Source organism: Terrapene carolina, unplaced genomic scaffold (genome assembly GCF_002925995.2).
Source record: "Terrapene carolina triunguis isolate 2854851 unplaced genomic scaffold, T_m_triunguis-2.0 Scaffold88, whole genome shotgun sequence".
NCBI classification, from domain to species: domain Eukaryota; kingdom Metazoa; phylum Chordata; order Testudines; family Emydidae; genus Terrapene; species Terrapene triunguis.
In genome coordinates, this window is record NW_020664439.1 from 17728900 (window position 1) to 17751267 (window position 22368).

The following is a 22368-nucleotide window of genomic DNA, read 5'->3' on the forward strand; positions in this document are numbered from 1 at the left end:
TACAAACAACAATATAATGGTTTCTACTTATAACTAATGACAACTTCATCCTAGAAAACATCTCTATCATAATGCTACTTTTTGTGCCATCCCAATTAATTTCAAGAAACTAAATCTATCACCCAATTTATGATCAGAAATTTATAATTGGGTTGCATCACCTTAATCAATAATTATTTGCCCTTTCTCGCTAGTTGCCTGCAAAAGCAGTTCAGGGTGGGGGGGTTAACCTGTATGAAAGCTATCCAAATAAACCATAGACAAGTTTCACAATGGACCTTGAGCCTCTGATTCACTCCATAGAAGTGCTTTATCTCTTATAATAAGCACTCCTGCATTATGGGTACTATATGAAGACTCAAGATGCCCTGTGTGCAGATGATTACTGAAATATAACCCATGTCAGATTCTCCTTGTTCACAAAAAGTAATGCAACGCAAGAATGCCCTCATTTAATTTGAGCTTCTCCTGTCAGAAACATCATAATTGGAATCTGCAACAGCCCTTAAGACAATGATTCTCAAACTTTTGTACTGGTGAACCCTTTCACATAGAAAGTCTCTCAGTGCAACCCCTTCTTATAAATTAAAAACACTTTCTATATATTTAACACCATTATAAATGCTGGAGGCAGAGCAGGGTTTGGGGTGGAGGCTGACAGTTCGTGACCCCCCATGTAAGAACCTTGTGACCCCCTGAGGGGTCCTGACCCCCAGTTTGAGAACCCCTGCCTTAAGACAAAAGAGACACTGTTTGACCTTTCAAATTCCTTAGTATGTGCTGAAACACCTAATCATTTCCCCAATCATCTTTTTTTACCTTTTTAGAACTTTTAAGAGATCATAATCAGCCAAATTTTTAAGTCCAATTATAGTCAAGTAAATTAAATCTAAATGTGTCCTTACTTAAATTAAACATATTAATTTCCCAAAACAGAAGACTCAGCACCATTTTCTGCAACTATCACATATGCAGTCATCATGCACCATGCTATATCATCAGGGGTAGGCAACCTATGCCACGCGTGCCGAAGGCGGCACGCGAGCTGATTTTCAGTGGCACTCACACTGTCCGGGTCCTGGCCACCAGTCTGGGGGGCTCTGCATTTTAATTTAATTTTAAATGAAGCTTCTTAAACATTTTAAAAACCTTATTTACTTTACATACAACAATAGTTTAGTTATATATTATAGACTTATAGAAAGAGACCTTCTAAAAACGTTAAAATTTATTACTGGCACGCGAAACCTTAAATTAGAGTGAATAAATGAAGACTTGGCACACCACTTCTGAAAAGTTGCCAACCCCTGCTATATCATTAACAATGCAAGATCAAGGACCTGATCCAGAAAACTCTTACTACTTATGAGTAAATCTCACATGACTAGTCCCAAGGTTTGCAGGATCAGGCCCCTATGTTGTAAGATTGTCTTGATGTCAGACCATGACAATAAATACCAGAAAACAAAACTTTCCTCCAGTCATAAGGTTCTAGTGTGTTTTATGGGGCACAGCAAAGAGCTAGGAACCAGGAGCGTCTACAGTTCCTGCCAGTCAACTTTACTTCTTTTTTAGTAGTAGTATTCATCGAGGCCATGCCTGAAAATACGTTTCAAGATCAATTCATGTATCTAGATATTTAATACATTTTAAAAGTTTGACAGATCTGCCAAAGAACGTATGGGATCCTTTACCCAAAATATTGGTAATACTGTATATGGCTATCAACAATGAAGAAAAATAAAATATCAAATTTTATATTCACCAAATAGCATTTTGGTAAAATTTATTTACTAGTTTTCCTGAGCTGAGCATGATACTGATTTGAGTTATTAGAAGATCTCACTGCATAGTGGCAACACCTTTAAACAATAACAGGAGCAATCTACAGATTGTTTATTATATAAATTGAGCAAATCTGTAAAACTATTAGAACTTCACATCTTAAAACTAGGTATTCTGAAAATGTGTACAGAATATAAATTTGGATTATCTAAATTATGAGAGAAATGAGGAACATAAAAATTGCCATAATGCATCAAAACAGTGTTCCAATTACACCTCTACCCTGATATAACGCTGTCCTCAGGAGCCAAAAAATCTTACCGTGCTATAGGTAAAACCGTGTTACATCGAGCTTGCTTTGATCTGCCGGAGTGCACAGCCCCGCCCCCTCCCCCCCAGAGCACTGCTTTACCGCGTTATATTCGAATTCGTGTTATATCGGGTCACGTTATATCGGGGTAGAGGTGTACTTCACTGTGCGGTCTCTGACAGGAAGCACTGCCAGATATTTTAGAAGCAGGTGCAAGAAACCTTGTAGCAGACAATTATGGGAAAACTTGCCCATACAGCAATATTTTCCCTAGGCCTATCAAGTGACTTATGTCCTGAAGCATGTCGTTATGTCTCTCTCTTTTTTTCTTCTTCCTTCCAACTGTCCTATTTAATGAAACTGCAAATGTTCTCATTATCCATATTAAAGTCTAGTTCTTCCTTGAATCCTGCTAACCTTTTGGACTCAGTAACTTCTTGTGGGAGTGAATTCCACAAGCTCATTATACATTAAGTTAAAACAAAAAATATTTCCTTTTCAGTTTTCCATTTATCATCTTACAATTTCATTGTTCTTGTATTATGAGTGGGTAAATAAAAACATTTGATTTGACTTCTTGTTACCATTCATTATTTTGCACCTTTATTGGGTACCCTCTTATTCATTTCCTCTCGAAACTAGACTGTTCATTCCTTCCAGTCTCTCCTTATATGGAATCCCTTGCATGCTTCCAATCATTTCTGCTGCCCATCTCTGGACTCATTTTATTTCTGCCCCACCCCCTTTTTTTTTTTTTTAATTAAAGAGAAGGTGACCAAAAGTGAATTTCACGGGACAGTATGCTATCGATTCAGACAATGGTGTTATATTTTAAACACTTTCTGTATTATTATTTATAATTCATATCATCATTTGGGGTTTTTTGAGCACCACTGCATAGTAATATGTTTTCAACAAGCCATACAATGACGACATGTGAATCTTTTTCCTGAGTCCATACAATTCATTAGAACATGCAAACGTGAGCCAAACTATTCCTTCCAATTTGCATTTGTCAACACTGAATTTCATCTTTGTTAGGCTCTTCTGAATTTTCTAGTAGAAAGGACCAAGAAGTAGTAATCTACACAGGAAAGATGGGTTGTTACTATAAAGAAAAGCCTTTAAGTACAGAACATGCCTTCTATTTCACCTTGCCTTGTTCTTGAAGTTGCTTGACAATCTTCTCAATTAAACTGGCAATTTGGTTCCTCTTGTGACCAATACATCAGATACTTACAGCAAAGTCTCTGAAATCACTGGAGTCCGTAACTCAAAATAACCTTATTTTCACAGTCCAAGTCAATCCTCTTGGTCTTATCTAATTCGCTCTTATTGATCTTATTCATAAACATATCATCACTATTAAACTCTTTAAAAAAATGATTACTGAGCTATTATGTGTATTTCCAGTGGAAAAGAACATTACAAAACTAAATTAATCAGAAGGCTACTGGCTTTTGTCTACCTTGCCAACTGAATGAATTGCTAGACTACTTAATTGTTGAAGTGCTGCTTTATTCCACAGTTGCAGCTATCCATAGAGTTATTTTATAGGTAGAAGTTGTGAAAATGCAGGTTATAGGAAGCTTAAAATGCTTATTGACATAAAGAAAACAAATAAAGGAAAAATTCAGTATTAAACTAGGCACCCAAAGAATCATAAGGCCTAATGATTTTAAATGGTTAAGAAAATAGCTATTGATTTCCAAATGTAGCACAGAAAAAAGAAAACTTCAGTATTCCTAGATAATGAGATGACTTATTTAACAAGTAACTAGACTAGCTGCATCTATATGCTGCTTTAAAGTTACATCCCGGAACAAGATTAGGAAATATCACATTTTAAGGCCATCAAAAAAGCCTAAATAAAGGTCATTTGTCCATTTCCATTATTTTTAAACAAAGGCCTTGTCTGGTCGGGGGTTAATCCATATCTTTTTGATGCACATCAGGTAACACACAATACGCAAGCTGCATTAAGATGCCTGTACGATCTTTCAATTTGCACAGTGGGCAAACACAGCAGCAGCTTGCTGTGTAATACTTCTTGGAAGACATCCCATGGTCCTTTGCTTTGCTGCCAAGCAGTGCGCATTCTGGAATTTTTCTCACTATGCATGGCAAACACCAGGCAGGTTCAAATTTTTTTTAAGAAGTCCCATGTCTCTGCTGTCTCCAACCCATACTTCCTTTCTGGGGTGGGCTAACATTATTTTCAAATTGCTGTTGGCCAGCATGGACCCAACAGTGCTCTGTAGCTATGCTGGCAACCATGATTATGCAGAGGCTGCTGGGGCTGTATTTCAGCACCTATAGCCAGATGAATTTGGCTTTGGATTCCATCCACTGCACCACTGAGCAGATGTCCCGAAGCGGCAGGAGCTTCAGCGGTGGAGGAAGAAGGATGAGAAGGAAGACACAGAGCAACTGATAGTATAAGAAAAGTTTCTGGAACAGCTTTAAACTGTGCAGTGCCATTTCTGGTCTCAGGAAACCAGCGTAGAGAGGTGGAAAAGGATCACTCTGAACACCTGGGACAACCAACAGTGTCAAGAGAATTTCAGGATAGGGAAAGCAAATTTTTTTAAGATATGTGCTGAACTAACTACAGAGCTGCAGCAGCAACCTACTAATATGAGGTGACCCCAGCTCCCACAGATGCACATCATCATTGTTATCTAGAAAGCTGGCCACCCCCCAAATGCTACTGGTCCAAACAATTCACTGTGGGGAAACTGACTTTTGGAGCCATTGTTATGCAGGTCTGCGATGCCATGGAAATGGTACTGTTGCATCAAGTTATAAAGCTTGGTAATGCTTAGGAGATTATTGATAGCTTTGCATGCAAGGGGTTCCCAAACTGTATTGGGGCAATTCCTTGGATCCATGTATCTATTATTTGCTTCCCCCCATCAGGGCTTGAACTTTATAAACAGAAATGGGTATTTCTCCTAGGTGTGCTGAGTGCTGGTTGACCACAGTGGCAGCTTTACAGACATAAATGCCATGTGGTCTGGAAGGGTTCACGATGCTAGAATCTATCAGAACTCAGCTCTATTTACCTTTATGGAGAAATGACTGGTTTCCCCCCAGAAACACTATGTTCATTTATGGTGTTGAGATTGCACTGGTTATCCTGGGAGACCTGGCTTATCCTCTGCTTCCCTGTTTAATTAAGCTGTTCACGGGCTGCTTGGACACAAGGCAGGAATTGTTTAACCACCACCTCAGTAGCTGCAAAATGGTAATGGAGCAAGTATTTGGCCATTTGAAAGGAAGGGGATACTGTTTGTAGAACAGATTGGAAGCAACAGAAAAATAAGCCAAAGATTATAGCAGCATGTTGTATTTTGTACAATATTTGTAAGAATAAGCAAGAAAGCCTTGACACTAGGTGGGAGGCTCAAATGCAGAGACTTGCTCAGTTGTTTGAAAATGGAAACTCCTGGGGTAATATTATCAGTAATGCCTCTTGCTCTTATTTTGACTGTCAGGCCTAAAATTGTGCAGCTGTATATCTAGATATTAACGCATGGAGGGTGAGAAGGGGAATGGATTGTGAGCAGTTCTGTGTTATTTACAGGTGGTAGAAATACAACGTTGGGGCAATCCCTATTTTATCTTGTGTCTTTGCTTAGATATCTTTGTAAAACCTCATGAATTATTTCATACTTAATGATTTTCTATGTAAAATGAATTGTAGACTCCTTATGAATGAAATTTTCAAGGTTTTTATTATTAAACAGCAATCTATTATGTAACAACTACAAACATACCTTTCATTAAAACAATAGCAAAACAACAAAAATCAAAGTGCAACAGTGCAAAGCAGTGCACAACTCAAGGAGGCAAGAGGGGAGCTTAAAGTCACAGGTGAGTATACATCATGCCTCTGCCTCATCTGTTTGTGGCCCTTCTGGTGTTGAGTGTCAAGGCTTGAAGTTAACCAGGAACGTTAAAGGGCTCAAAAGAGCTGGGCTCCCAGGTGCAACTGTTCTCAATGCTGTGAGCTTGGGCCTGTGAAGGGAATGGCTCTGGAGCCCTGCTGCAAGTGTATAACAGGGAGGAGTTGCTGTTGTTCCCATTAGCCTGTATTGTCCAGGGGTTGCGCAACATGTCTGGGTGCTGATTTATAAGCCATTAGCAGCTGGTGTAACAGTAACATATGCTGCAACAGGGCATTCTGGCTTTGTATTGCCTCCAGGAGTTGTCTATGCATCTCCCTGTTTTCTCCAATACTGTCTTTTCCGACGTCAATACTACTCTGGCAACTGCTGAGATCTTATCTCTTTTCCTCTCCATCTTCAAATACTGCCTCTACCTCTCCACTATTTTCAGGGATTTGTGGGACTCTGCAGTGAAGTCTGTGAACATTTCATCACAAGTTTTTCATTTTCTCCCCCTCAGGTTAGCCAGCCACTCAGCTGTTGATAAAGGCCCTGTCCTTAAAGATCTGGCTGCTGCAAGTGCCATGGTTGCAGGAATATTAAAGAAGACACAAGCAGTTACTGTTCATATTCTAAAGAGCCTGTGATAGCATTTTTAAAAGTATTTCTGATTTTACTTCCCTGAGATTCTTCCCAGTCTTGGGGGAACCTCAGACATGGTAAGTGGTGAAGGAGGAGGACTAGCTGCATTGGGATTTTTGTCTGTGCAAAATATGCTGTTTTACTTTGCCATTGTGCCTTGAAGATTTGGGGGAGGGGGATTGTTCTCAGCTTGGTTTTGTAGTTTTGCTGCACCTTGGAGTTGCTTATATGATGTCAGAGGGACTAGCGGGGGGGGTATATGGGGTCAAGCTGGATAGTAATCCCTTCTACATCCCCTTTAAGCTGTCCTGACTCTGAATAATGTTATAGTGAAGTGGGTGACTAGAAGGCAAAGAATGGCCTTATTCAGAAAGGCAAAGAACAGACCAGCAAGATATACTGTGACGTGCTTCACAAAGATGGTTCACACAGAAGTACAAGGGAGCTGCGAGCTATATCGGGGGAATGCCATGCAGCTATCCCCCATAATGGCTGGACAAAAATAGAGCAATTTCTTATCGTTAGATTCTGCTTTATCTCCCCTACAGACACAGTGAAAGTGTAGAGAAAAACAGATAGGGTTCTGTAATTATTGCATGAATCATTCATTGTACCGAGCCTTTTTCTATATAAGCCTTGCTATCCCTAAGGTAAAAAGCCCCTTCTCTGCAAGAATGCATGTTTTTATACCTCAACAGGGAGCTGTAGTCTTTGTGGGCATGCAATGTCCACGTCTGCCTCCTGCAAGCTAAGAATCCTAACCAAACTTCTTTTCCTGTAACCACTGTCTCAATTAACTGTTGCATTTTGCAGAAATGAATGTTTTCATTACTTGAATTTGACGCCAGAGAAGGGGTGAGGTAAAGGCCGCAGCTGCGCCATGCTGCTGGCTACCATTTTGAGTTGGAAAACGGGACTGTGGGGGCATTCACTAGCCAGAACAGATGACGAGAGGGGAAAGGAAAATATTTAGATGGGCAGGTGCCCTTCATATTGGGCCTAAAAACAGTCAATAGTCGGGGCTTTGGCAGAAACAGGGGCCAATTGTCTGCCATTTTGGCAATGTGTACAGGGAACTGATCAGAGAGCATGGGCCAAAGGAGGGAGGGAAATAGGAGCTGGAGACTTAGAAAGGCTACTGCTCATATCCTCTTAAAATGGTGGCAGCCGTCAGGCACCAGGAACAGAAGCTAGCACTGCAGTATAGCACAACAACTAATTGTAATGATAACTACATGCCGAGGTTCCCTCCATAGGATCTGTCTCCTCAGCCCTGGCCTGGGTTGCTGCCTGGGAACGGGCTTGGCTATGGCAGGATAGGAATCAAGCTTGCATACTTCCTAACCAGCATCAGGGTCCTTATTCACAAAGAGATCCTGGCTTTCTGGGGAGATCTCTTCACAGGCCTCCTTGTGCTCATCCCCTGGTGAGTCTTGCTGTTTGTCCTTGGGAACTGGGTGGGTGAAGGAAGCAGACAGCAGGCGCCACAACCTTCCTGGGTTTGGTGGTTGTGTAATTGTGTGAAATACTATCCAGCTCTTCAAAAAAAAAAAAAAAAACGGTTACATGTCGCCTGATGGGATTATTTCCTGGCAATCCCTGCTCTTTATCCGGCACTGGCTGGCATGCCAGTTGTGGCCCTTCATGGGCATCTGCTTAGCAACATCCACAAACAGACCTTTATTGAGGTGGCTAGCTACAAAAAGCTTCGTGCACCAATTCTTCTCCCATATGGCGATGAGATTCAGAGTCTCAGCACAGCTCCAAGCGACTGTTTGCAGCATGGTGTAGGGCTTCTGGAGTAATATCACCGCAATTGTGATATATTCAAATCCAGGAGCAAATAGGCAAAATCTGGCCCAGCAGCAGCTTTTAAATGGGGGTGGGGACATCTGGTCAACTTGACACCAGAGCTGGGGAGGGCACATAGGTAAACAGACAGGTCAGTAATGGTCACCTGCAAAGCACCTGCTGGACCTATGCCAATTTCTCAACAGACTGAGATCACAACCTAATGCTGGCAACTGAGACGCTGACCAAAAAACAGCAAACACTTGAGAATCAAACTGTATCTCAGACCCCTGCTGCATCTAACCACCAGCCCTATCAAGTATTCAAATCGTTTAATGTACAAGTTATTTTTGCAATGCATTATGAAGAAACTGGAGATTAGTAATTTTATTTCCTGTAAAATCAATCCAGTTACGTTGTGCAGTTGGCCCAGGTATCCTTTACCCCACGATACACTAGAAATGGCAATTATTGATATCAGAAACTCTGACAATTCAGAATCTACCATTTCAAAATAATGAATACAATTCACCTTTATATAGTTTCTTCCAAGTTTCTTGAAGCTCTTTACAAACATTAAAGAATTAGTTCTCACAACACTCCGGTGAGGATAGGGTTTTTTCCCCTCCATCTGTAAATGGAAATACCGTGACACAGTAAGTAAAGGGACTTGCTCAATATCCCACACCAAGTCAGTGGCAAAGCCAAGAACAGAATCCTAGTCTTGAACTTTCCACAGACTTTTTTCCACAGAGCTCACAGCTATTCCTTCAGGCCAACAGTCCTGTTTTTATTTTACATCAGAAGGCATTTATTACTGTAAGGGAGAGCTAAAGAAAAATGCGCCAGATGTAGAGCGCGGCTACATGGGTATCTTTTATGTGCAAGAGTGTTTCTGGATAAAAGACTGCACTTGACCTGTGGAAGAAATGGATTCAAAGCAAAGGAGACATTACTTTTCCTAATGTACACAGCTCTTGCCCAGGCTGCAGACATAAGTTAAGAACTAACAAACTCATAGCTGGAGACCAGACCAGTTCATCTGTATGTTAGTTTTGCTCAAAATAGATATTAGTCTTATAAGAATGTATTTCATGTTTAGACTCTATGAAACACTTGTAAATTGCTGCATGCATTAATCTCACTGGTAATGTCCATATTCCATGCTATAAGAAAATAGGTACTTTTTGCTTTATAAGAACTTAGAAAATGTTTGCTTGTGAACTCAGGCACGGGAATCATCCCCCTTACCCACCTGAAGAACTATCAAAATCAGATGGGCCGTCAAAGAATATTGAGATATAAAGGATTAGTTAATGACCCTATCACACCTTGGAAATGCTATGTGCAAGAAAGCTCATCCTGTGGACTTGGAAGCTGAATGAAGGAAATAAAACAAGGTCACAGGAAAAATATCAATCTTTTTGGCTGTATGAACTCTGACAAGGCCAGAGACTCTAAACTGAAGCCAGAGATCCCCCGGGGCTGCCTCCTGGGTCCTCCCTGAAAGACACTTAGAATTGACAGAACACTCCAACTCTGTCATTCTTAGGGATTTAGATAACTCATTTGTGTGCACATGTTTGCTTGCTTTACCCTGTAAATAACTAACTCTCTTATTCCTTTTCCTAGTTAATAAACCTTTAGCTAGTTCATTGCAGGACTGTCTACAAGCCTCGTCTTTGGTGTAAATTCTAGGGTACCAATTGATCTGGGGTAAGTGACTGGTTTCTTGGGACTAGGAGCAACCTCAATGTGGTGTGATTTTATGTGTAAGTAACCATTGATCACTAAGGGCTGGTCCACACTGGGGCGGGGGATCGATATAGGAAACGCAACTTCAGCTACGAGAATAGCGTAGCTGAAGTCGACGTTTCCTATATCGAACTAAAAGTACTTACTTCGGGTCCACGCGGCGCAGGCAGGCTCCCCCGTCGACAGCGCTTCCTCCTCTCGGCGAGCAGGAGTTCCGCAGTCGACGGGGGAGCGCTTCTGGGATCGATCTATTGCGTCCAGATGAGACGCGATAAATCGATCCCAGAAGATCGATCTCTATCCGCCGAATTAGGCGGGTAGTGTGGACCAGCCCTAAGTCCAGTTTGTCTGGGTGGCAAGATAGACTGGAGGATGTAAGGGGACTGACTGAAACTCCATGGTAAGACCAGGGCCGACGAGAGGGGCGGAAGCTGGTACAAATTACCGGGGCCTGGCTTCCCCCCCCCTCGTCGGCCCTGTTTAGCCGGTTCGCCCTTGCTGGGGGGCCCGAAAAAAAATTTTCACCGGGGCCCAAACCCGCTCTCGGCGGCCCTGGGTAAGACTGGTATAGTGATACAGGAGCTCACGTTTGTTGCTAGCTTGGTGAAATCTAATTATACAATACACCACCAGTTTGGGGTATTGGCCCTGTTTTTGACAGTCTGTACTGAGGTAGGCATTCACAATCATGAGCCACTCTAGACAGCAAGACATAGACTTTGATGTGATTTGCATTTTCTGTGCTCTTATACTGTTATGGAATAGCTTGTTCAAGAAGTATATCACACAGTTTTCTTTTAGTAATATAATTTATGATTTATGCTTAATCTTGCTCATGTTGGAGAGCTATATGATATGAGTTTCCTACCATAGGGCACTTTTTACGTTATATCTGTACAATGTAAATTGACAAGTACAGTAGTTAGGGAGATAGAACATTGAATAAAGTTATTTTACCTTCTGTAAGGTGTAGAATTAGTAGAAAATCTACTAGTAGAAGAGTAAGTCCTAACAGGTTGAATGTACTTATACACTACACTGCCATTAGAAGAGGTTTTAGGACAAGGAACCACAACCTTCCCAAATGCAGCATTTTTCTATCTATATGTAATGGCTTTCATTTTGGTATGACTGATCCAAAACCAGAGGCTTCTATTACCAATGCTCTCCAACTAGGTTGCTGGGTTCTAAAATATCTGTATCATCTCAGCTATCATTGTGGATAGCTCAATGGAGACTTCTGCTCAAAAAAGCAGATAAAATGTTAGCGTGCATAAGGAATGGGATGGAGAATAATACAGAAAATACTATAATGCCATTACATGAATCAACTGTCAACACCCCCCCCCCCCGGAAAATTGTTTTCAATATTGGTTACTTCATCTCAAAAAGAATATCGCAGAAGAGTGACAAGACTGATTAGGTTTTGGGAAAATTCTCCTATGAAAATATTGGGATTGTTTACTTTAAAGAAGGGACCTGATAACAATATAAAAAATAACAAATGGTACCGAGAACGTAGACTGGGAACTGCCACTCTCCTCATCACATAATACAAGATCAAGGGGACTTGTAATGAAATTGAAAGATAGCAAATGCAAAACGTATAAAACAAAATATTTTCACATAATATATAATTCGACAATGGAACTTATTGCCACATGATATTCTTGAAGCCAAAAAAATGACCAGGATTCAAAGAGAGGCTCAACATTTATAGGATCAACAAAAATACAGAGAGTTAAAAATAAATACAAAAAGAAAAATTAAAATAACTGTCAAATCTCATTCTTAAAGTTTTTAGTCAATCTCTGACTATTATGGGTTAGGAGGAGACTCCCCTAGAGGGCAGATTATCCCACATCTGCTTACTACAGGGTTTCTTAAACCTTCCTCTGAAGTTGATGGTCTCCTGCTCACAGTGCACCCACAAAGCTGCAATATTACTACCAGAACTTGTCATTTTTTTGATGTTTTTTTTTCCATATGTTTAAGAAAGCAACCAGTTCCTATTTATTAAGCAAAACGTGGACGATGCTAGAACACTGTTTAAAAAAAGCTAGAAAACATCTGACTATATCTCGACCTTGGAGTGCTCAACGAAGCCATAAAGTATTAGGTATTGATACATATTTCAAAGGAAAACAAAATACTGGTTTACAAATAATCAGAAATCATTCCCATATACAGAGAAGTAAGGCAATTCTCTCAGATCAAAGCATATGAAAATGGAAAATTGTGATGAACAAGAACATATGAAATAATTTAGCATCGCTATATTCTGCAATTATTCAGTTACCTCAAAACTTTTGGCAAGTTTCTTCAGCATCTTTAATTACAGAAACGTAAGCCAATGCAACATCTGCAATTTCTCTTTATATCATACAATTCTTGGAAGCCAAATAATTTCATTGTGTAATGACCTGCATATGATTCAAAGAAGTGTTTTGAATAGATTTCAATGGGCTATTTGAGTAGCTTGAAACAGAGATAGTGAAGGTTTTTTAGTTGTTAGTATATAAAAACTGTCAAATTGATCAGAATACCCATTTATACAGCTGAGACATAACATTTGGTCCTTAAATAATTTTAGCCTTCCTTTATAGGAATTGAGAACAATTGAATTAGATAATTTATTGCAAACATTTGGAACTGCTGAGATACAATCCTCTTTCTCATATGGCAATTTTTACAGTAGTACCACAATTCCTCAAGGGACAATACCAACTTTAAAAAATCCCACTACAGCTACAAGGAATATCTAAGGTTACCATAACTGAAAGAATTGTGTATGTGGGGTGGGGGATAATTTGTTTACTCTGTGCAAGTGCTCCCTATATCCTGTCCCCTCAACACTGCCGAAAATGCACCAGTTTCACTGCAGGCAGGCACCTCCAATTCTCCATAACAGAAGAGCAGAATTTGCACCTAAAGAATTACAAAACAAGTTCTCAAATAACCTTGTTAATTTTACACATAACAATACCACCAATACCCGTGCCTTGTGAAATATATTTGGCAAGTCTAATAAAAAACTAAACCACTATAAAATCGTCACAAATTAGCATGATGGCAAAGTCAACATAAGAGTGCTGTGAAACTTGAACCCAGAGTTCAGTGGTCTGTCCCCAATAGTATTCAAACCATCCAGCCATCAACTGGGTAACACATGGGCTGAAACACTATCCAACAGTTTGGGAGAGCTAGGCTGTTTAATAATTGCACAACGTTAGTATTCAATGGTTTTTGAAATACATAAAAGTGACAGTGACACACTTAAAACACCACCTGGAAATGGTCTAAAAAGGATCTCCGCCAAAGAAACAAAAAGGAAAGAAAAGTACCAATGAACAACACATCTAGGAACAAAACTCCACAAAAATCGATGTTAATACTTATGGTCTGACATTTTGAAAGACTGTATGAGTTAATAGTGCTGTTGTTCACCAGGAAACTGGTACAAGATCTCAGGAACCTATGCTACGCTGGAGAATGCACGGAGAGCCAATAGTCAGTCTTACAACAAAACTGAAGATGTCATCTAATTGTACAGTCTACTCTTATGCATAGATAAAAAAAACCAACAGATGGAGTAGCCATATGAATGCAACGTGAACACCTTCAGTAACTGCCTAGAAACCTAAGAAAATACCAACAATTAAAAAATTGGGAATGGCCAAAAAACTTTTTTTTAATATTGTGATGTGTCCATTGTGAGCACAGGCCTAAAACAACTCCTTAAAGACTTTTTATCGAGGATGTCACCTCCTAGCAGGAGCAAGAGAGGAATGGAATATATAAGGGCACTGATGTGAAGGTAAAGTAAATCTTAAATCTTCTAGCAGAACAGACTGAAGGATGTCGAGACACTCAGGGCTGTGTAGCGCAGCCAGTAAATAAAATGTATTTGCATAGAGGCATTAGTATGACCATAGGCAGAGGGTGGCTAAGGCTAGTCTATCTCTTGACATTTCATTTTCTAAGCCACCCCACCACCCACCCACATGGCCAGCTAAGCAGGCAAAGCCCCATGTCCAGGGGCACAAGGGTCAGGAAGGGGATAGGACGTCACAGGGGAAGGTACCGCCTATGCACTGGGTTCCCTGCAAATAGAACAGGATTCCTCAGTCCCAACACGGGGCACTGGCTCCTGAGCGGTGCTCCCTGGGAAAGCTGAAAAGTTCTGGTTGTGAGAGGCTCTGTCTGACAAGGAGGTTCAGAAGCTGCATCTGGAGCAGGTCACAAGGAAAGAGGAGATGTGGCATCTGGAGAGCCCCAGGAGATGAGCTGGAGAGACCTGTGCAAGTGGAGATTCTGGGGGGGTTCTCAGAGGAGAAGAGGATGGCGCTGGCACAGAACAGCGAGTAGAGTTTGCTAGGAAGGAATATAACAATCTACAAATGTTTGAAGAGCATTACTATCAAGAGGGGATAGGAATTATTTAATGTGGTACATAGAGGTAACAACTAACAGGAAGGAATTAAGAAAAAAATTAGACTGAAATGTCAGGAAAACTCAAGCAAGATGTATTAGCATATGAGAGAGTCTCCCAAAGGAAGAGATGGAAACCATATTACTTAGGACTTATAAAACCAGACAAAACTTTAGGAAATGTACTAGAAGTAAAAATCCCATAAGTGACAAAGGGATGGAAAGGATGACTTGCTGGGACACTTCTATTCCGAACTTCCAAGCCTCTACGAATTTTTAATCAAATGGAAAGAATCTATTGTCTCAGGATACTTTAAAGGTGATGTTTTGTTTTTAAGAATCTTGTCTTTGGTTAAGATATCTTTTGCAATAAAACCATTTTTAAGAGCGGAGTTAAAGAGATGAGATATCTGTTGCTTTTAAATCTTAAATCTTTCGGTAGCGTCTCCAACTCAAACTCAGGATATATATTTCTTTATATTCCATTTTATATAAATAAAATGTTCACAGAGTCACAATTAAGTTGACTTTAGAAAACTTTTGCTGCTGCAGATGCAGAAAGCTATCCAGCAGGGGGAGCACAAGAAACTATCCCCTGAATTACTCGCATATCTATTGCAACAAGCATTTGTATACTCGTCGTAGGCTCCCAAATCACTTAAAAAAATTAAAACTAACATCACCCACATGAGATATCATCTCCATTTTAGATATGGGTTAACTAAGGCAAAGATAACTGAAGTGACTTGTCTAAAACTGAACAGAGAGTAGTAGCAAACCAATGACCAGAACTCAAACGCTGATAGCTAGTTCTGAGCACGACCCAAAACACAATACTTGTTCTCTGGCTTTGATTATATTATTGAAGAGGTCTATGAAATATGGATATAGAATACAGCAAAACTATATTGCCAGAAACAAAAGAAGAGGGGTTGTGTGACAACTGGGGAGAAAGGAAAATAGTTTATTTTCCAGCAAAAGGCAAAAAATAAAAATGATAAAAGTACCTGACAGTATCTCTTTAAAAGTAATAATAACAACAACAACAAGTAGTAATAGTTTCTACAGGAGATAAGATATGTTAGTGAAATTGTCACAGGACTTTGCTAAAATTGATTAATGTAATCTAGAAAGAAAATTATCTTTTCTCAAAATCCAAACCTAGCATGGAATTCCTTCATCCCTTTTTAACTGTTTTGATTCTTATGTCTCTAAAGTTAACTATGTCCTAATCCAAATGACTTTCCACATAACATGTTCCAACTGAATACATAGGTTGTTGCTTGTACTATCTCTTTCAAGAAAAAAATAATTTTATTGGATTTTGGACATACTAAATCAAAGAAAAATATATGGAATTTTCTCTTTAGCTAAACATTATATTTTGGTTTTTAACAGCAGAAACAAAGGAAGTATGCCAACATAATTTTAACATTTTAACATATTTTCATTAGATTTAATATTCTGCCACCAAATTCTTTCAGAATAAAGCTAAAAATTTTTCAATTTGTTTCAATCTCTTCCAGAAGAGCCAGATTCATTAAAAAAAAAAATGTTTGCACAATTTTATGCAGAACATCCATTCATGTTCTTCACAATACACAAAAGCAAAGAATTAACTAGTTGAGAAAGATATATGCTTAAGCAATTGTATAAATCCCTTTTCTCCTGCGCACAAGTTGTCACTACTTCATTAGTGGAATGTAATGAAAACACACATCCTTAAATGTGCAAACTGAAAATATTACATAATAAGAAAAACTAAAAGTCTTCTAGACAGCATATGTCAAATGTACCCATAAGTAATTCTGATGTATGCACAAACAGATATGATTTTTTTCTTCCTCTCAATAGAAAATAGTTACCACAGCAACCGCCACATCTTATGGAAAAATGTTTCCTCAATACAAAACAAAACAAAAAAAACACACAAGTGAAAGATTATACTTGGTGATAGAAAAGCTGTGGATTTCAAAAATATCTTAAGAGCATCTGATGTGCCAATTTACTTCTTTGTCACTTCCTTTCCACCAAGAGCACTGTGAAGTGCATAAAAAAATGGATCCAGCTAATATATTACTGAGGAAGTTCTGGGTATTTTCCAGCTGTGACACAGTCCTCTTACAACACATGCAGAGAAGAGTGCTGGCATGTCCTCTTCTGATCCCCAGTTCTATTCCTCCTTACATCAAAGTAATGTAGAATCAGATGGACTGTTTACTTAATCTTTTTATTACAGAACGTAGTGTGTGTGTCAAAACAGGGCTATGTTTTAATTTGTTTTCAGAGAACAAACATTGATAAGATATTATTCCACTTCTATGACAAATAGCAGCAGTGCGAATTTACCATCTTCAGATTACTAGTGGCTAATTATTTCAACATAGCTGGATTCCTTACTTGTGTTTGTTTTCCCTCTTAATATTTCCTTCTCCCCATTTTAATAGTTTAATAACATCCTCAGCAGTAAGTTGAGAAGCCTCTGCCTGAGGCTGCAGCTTTAAATTTGAAACAATCTGCCTGATTTAAGCACTCAGTTCTCTCATACCCCTTTTTGGGATTAAAATTCCTTGTGTTTTAGAATCCTTTTGAGTCCGAAAAGTTCATCAACAGAGTACATATATTGTTTTCACCTGTGAGGGTTTCTTTTAAACTGCTAAAAAGAAAGGCATCTGAACTATTGACCATTCCTGTAATTCATATTTATTCATTATCCTAATTTTATCAAAGTAGGAAACCTTCTTGTATGCAGCCACATACAATATTTTACTAATTTCTCTTTCGGCAGATGATTTGTCCTCTCTTTCATTACAACTATAGTTTTTTTTTTTTAAATCACTTTTCAGAATGAACTAAAATGTTTATGCTTCATCTCCAGTCCTGATAGACAGGTATGAATTTCTTTTATCTTTTGTTTAGAAAGTTTCCCTTATAAAACTATTGTTTCATGTGTTAAAATAAAAGTCAATGATATTTCAAACAAACATTTTATAAACAATACTCCCAGAATTATCCCTTTCATATTGTTTAATAAAAAGTATGCTTGTGAATTCATTATCTATTTTCTCAGGTTACAAAGAAATTTATTCCTCTCTTCTACCAAAACCCCAGATACACCTCCTGCAGGTTATGACGCCAGTAAGCGTTACAATTTACCAAAACATTTAAGAGAGCCATTTATCCTTCAGTCATGGATTTCGGACACTAAAGTATAACAGCAATAGGCAGCAGCACACATGCAACTTTGTCTGTTCTAGAGCGGAAAACACAATAAACCCAAGCACAAGTAGTCAAATTCTTACCAACAAGACTGCTAACATTTGCCAGAGGGGGGATTCTATTTAATCCACTTTAATCTCTCTGATTTTGCAGAACCTCATTAAATGGTAATATTTTGACTTTCATTGTTAAAAGGAAGCAAGTGAGACATTTTAGGGCAAGCACAGAAGTATTTCTTTCTAAAATGCCTGCAGTTCACTGTGACTTTCAATATCGTCCATACAATGCACATTACTGAACCCTACACATGGATATTCATGGCTTATTAAAAAAGAAATCTGTTCTCTCCACCCACACAGGAAAACTACAGATTTGATATTTTGTGACCTAATGAACACATATATAACAACAAAACAAAAATCAGGCTAGCTCTATTAAGGAGTGTGCTGTCAAGAAAATAAAAAAAATTAACAGTTTACCTCTGTGTCAAATCCTGTAAGCCAGGAATTGTTGCCCAAAGAAATGTGAATCAATCTGTGTTTTATTATAGTTGTTGTCATTGGAAGTATATCACTATCATTTAAACCCCACAAAACAAACCCTTCTCTTTACATATAAGGGAAAAAGGTGGTGGGATAAATGGAGAGATTTAATCCATATTTTAGATTAATGTGGTATCAAAGTCATTTACTAATTAGAGACAAAATGCAAGGATTATGAACAAAACCTCTTCATATGGTGATCAGCATTCACTTGGGTCTTCATAGACCAAGTAATACAATATTTTAACAAAAAAATATATTAAATCAGTATATGACCAAGCAGGTTAGAGAGATGTTACTCATATTGTCCACAGTTTTTTTATTCTAGATGTACCAGATAACATTTTTCTACCCTTACATTGACATTTTGATCTTTCTGTAGAATTTAATAAGGTGAAACCAAGTGGCACACAAAATGTGATAGGAAATGCATGCACTAGAAACAAATTGCCATCATAAACCTATTTAATTAGTCTTTTGTATATTCAGTACAATTTTGCTACCCATTTTCCAAAAAAAATTCAATCATTTTGATCTTAAAATAAATAATATATAAAATGCCACCAGAGTGCAAAAAGAAAACTGAAGAAAAAGAAAAGAGATCCATGCTAAAACATTCTGACTAATCCTGGAAAGCTGCCTAATTTCCTGAGATCAGACCCGTTTTCATTCACCTTTTAATAATTTAACCCACCAAGTTTGCAATTTTTTTTTATGCAGGTAGGGTTAAAAGCATTGTCCAGGTTTGATAGGTCAGTCTTACACGCCTAGGAACTAAACCCCAACACTTGCCCAAGAATAGTCAAGCTCAGTTACTCTGAGTAATAGCATCCACCTTAAATATTTAATGGGTTAAAAAAAAAAAAAGACTAACGTCCGTCGTCCGCAAATAGTTTTTTGCAGGAGATAGAAACTGCAGCTTAGGTACTGCCCCTGACCGACCGCTGTTACCACACCTAAGAATCTGGACACTTCGCTAAGGAAAGAAGGACAAACGTTATGACCAGCAGATTCATAGACATACATCCAAGGAGATATCTGGGTGTATGTATGTATCACGTACATATGAGAGAAAAGAAGGCAGCTATACAGACAGGCGGATAATACACAGCTGTATAATACGTAGATGGATTGAGACAATTATAGCCACTGTGTAGAGGACAGTACATAACCTATCACAGACAGTATATTATTGCTGCACTAATCGATTAATAATGCAAAAACACTGCTGTCCAGTAGTGATATAGAGCTGCAGCCTGACATACAAACAGCTGGGTAGCGATAGGGACAGATGAACCTAAAGAGGGCGAATGAATGAGCCGATAGACACACAGAGACAGACCCCGGAGCCGGAGAGAGAGAGACGGGACAGAGACAGACTCCCAGACACAGAGTCCGGTGGGCAGAGCTAGGCAGACAGACCGACAGAGACACAAGGGCAGCCGGGGACAGACACAAGGGCGCGAGATGAGCAGAGAGGGACACACGCAGGGCACAGCCCGGGGGACAGGCAGGGGCGCACCCAGGCGGGGCCGGCGGCGGGGCACGGGCAGGCAGCTCCCCGCACAGCCCCTACCCCCCTTACCTGGCAATGGGTGCCGGTGACCCCGGCGGGGCAGGCGCAGCTGTAGGCAGGCTGGGGCAGCGGCAGGCGGCGGGGGGCGGCGGGGCCCCGGGCCGGCGCCGGGGAGCAGGTGCCGTTGTTCCAGCAGGGCTGGCTGAGGCAGGGGTCCCCCGCGGGGCCGGGGGACGCGGCGCTGACCGGCCCGGAGAGGCAGGCGCGGCGCTGGGCCAGGCTGAGCAGCAGCAGCAGGAGCGGGGCGGCGCGGGGCATGGCGCTGCAGCGGCGGCCGGGGCAGCCCGGGTCTCGGGGCCGCTGTGCGGCGGCGGCAGAGGACACGGAGGCGGCAGCTACGCGGCGCTTCTCAGCTGCTCCCCGGCGCCGCTTCCCCGAGCAACGTGCGGGCGGGGACTAGGGCGGGGAGGGGCCGGGCTACCGGGCTCTTTCCCGCCCAGTGCCCGGCAGAGGGCGCCCGGCCGCGGCTGGGAGCGGGGCGGGCTGGGGGCTGCTGGAGGGACCCCGGGACACCCACCGCAGAGAGAACAGCCTGTGAACACGCCCCTTGTCACAGGTTAGGGCCGGTGTGAGCAGCGCCTGCCCCCGGTGCGGCAGTGTAGCGAAGGGGCAGAGCTGGCTGAAGAGCGGAGGAGGCGGTGGGGGTAGATAATGGAGCCAGCACAACCTGCCTTTTGTCTGTGCACAGGTGGCGGCGGGGTTGTTGGCCTGAGTGCAGCTGAGATGCCTTTTGTGAGATGTACCTGGCCCATGCTCAGTCCCCAATACACTTCACGCTCCTGCTCTCAGGAGGTCAAGAGGTGGGCAATAAGGCAGACACAGTGAGGTTGTGCAACCCACACACCTCCTGGGTGTGGTGTTCTGTCCCGTTTAGTGGCATCGAGACCACTTAGAGAGAGATTAATGAGTCCACTCTACAGCCCTAGCCAAGTGCCATGTCTTTTTAGTTCATGCAGTAGAGCAGGCATGGGCAAACTTTTTGGCCCGAGGGCCACATCGGGGAAATAGAAATTGTATGGCGGGCCATGAATGCTCACAAAATTGGGATTGGGGTGCGGGAGGGGGTGCGGGCTCTTGGGTGGGGCTGGGAATGAGGAGTTTGGGGTGTAGGAGGGTGCTCTGGGCTGGCACTGAGGGGTTTGGCGGGCGGGAGGGGGATCAGAGCTGGGGCAGGGGTGTGGGAAGAGGTGCAGGTTCTGGCTGGGGGGGCAGGCTCTTGGGTGGGGCTGGGGATGAGAGGTTTGGGGTGCAGGATGGGGGCTCTGGGATTGAGGGGTTTGGAGACCGGGGCGGATCAGGGCTGATGCAGGGGGTTGGGGCATGAGGAGAGGCTCAGGGGGTGCAGGCTCTGAGCAACGCTTACCTCAAGCGGCTCCCGGAAGCAGTGGCATGTCCCTTCTCCAGCTCCTACGTGGAGGCGCAGCCAGGTGGCTCTGTGCAGCCAGGCGGCTCTGCACGCTGCCCCATCCGCAGGCACTACCCCTGCAGCTCCTATTGGAGCGTGTAGGAGCCGGAGCAGGGTCATGCCATGGCTTCCAGGAGCTGCATGGTGCGACCCATGACCCAGCGCCCCAGCCAGAGCGGGGCCGAGCTGCGTGGTGCAGCTACGACCCAGCGCCCCAGATGGAGCAGGGCCGAGACGCGTGGTGCAGCTCGCGGGCTGGCTTAGGACAGCTCGCGGGCCACATCCGGCCCGCGGGCTGTAGTTTGCCCAACCCTGCAGTAGTGGCTCATGCACTAAGCTCCAGCGGTTCCAGTTTCATCCCACCTGGGATGTCGGGGTTACAGTTGCACAAGCGGAGACAACCAGATGCAAATAGAAATTGAACTATATACTGAGCAAACTATTTTAAAATACAGGAGTATCATGAATAAAATGCGTAAGTGACATTTATGATATTTCAGTACCCTGAGTTTAAGAGACATTGAGTTTAAGAAATTAACAAATGTCAGGCTTTCAGTATGTTATCAGTAATACCCACACCCCAGACAATATCAGGGCCCAACTGTACTAAGTTTTATACAAAAACATAGTATGGGACTGTCCTTGCTCAAGAGAGTTGACAATTTGAATTTTATTTATTATGTAAAAATATTAACAGCTATTTAGATTTATAATGCTATATTAGGTACAAGCTATAAGCAGAAAAAATGTGTAACATGCATTTTTGGTTTATCCTTTGGCTTTCTACACTTCATAAAAGTCCCAAGAAACTGCAGTAGTAGTAGAAGATTCTCTTTTTCCTTTGCTGAGGTAAACTGCAGTAGGTTAAAAAAATTGGTCTACATTTTGCTAACCTTTTCTGGAGATTTCTGTTGCCCCTGGCTAGACCGAAGCTACATGTTCTGTAGATTGCGTAACAGAACATGAAGGTAATCCATGCTATTGTACATTTGCTCCTACACAGAGGCATTTAAACCTGTAAT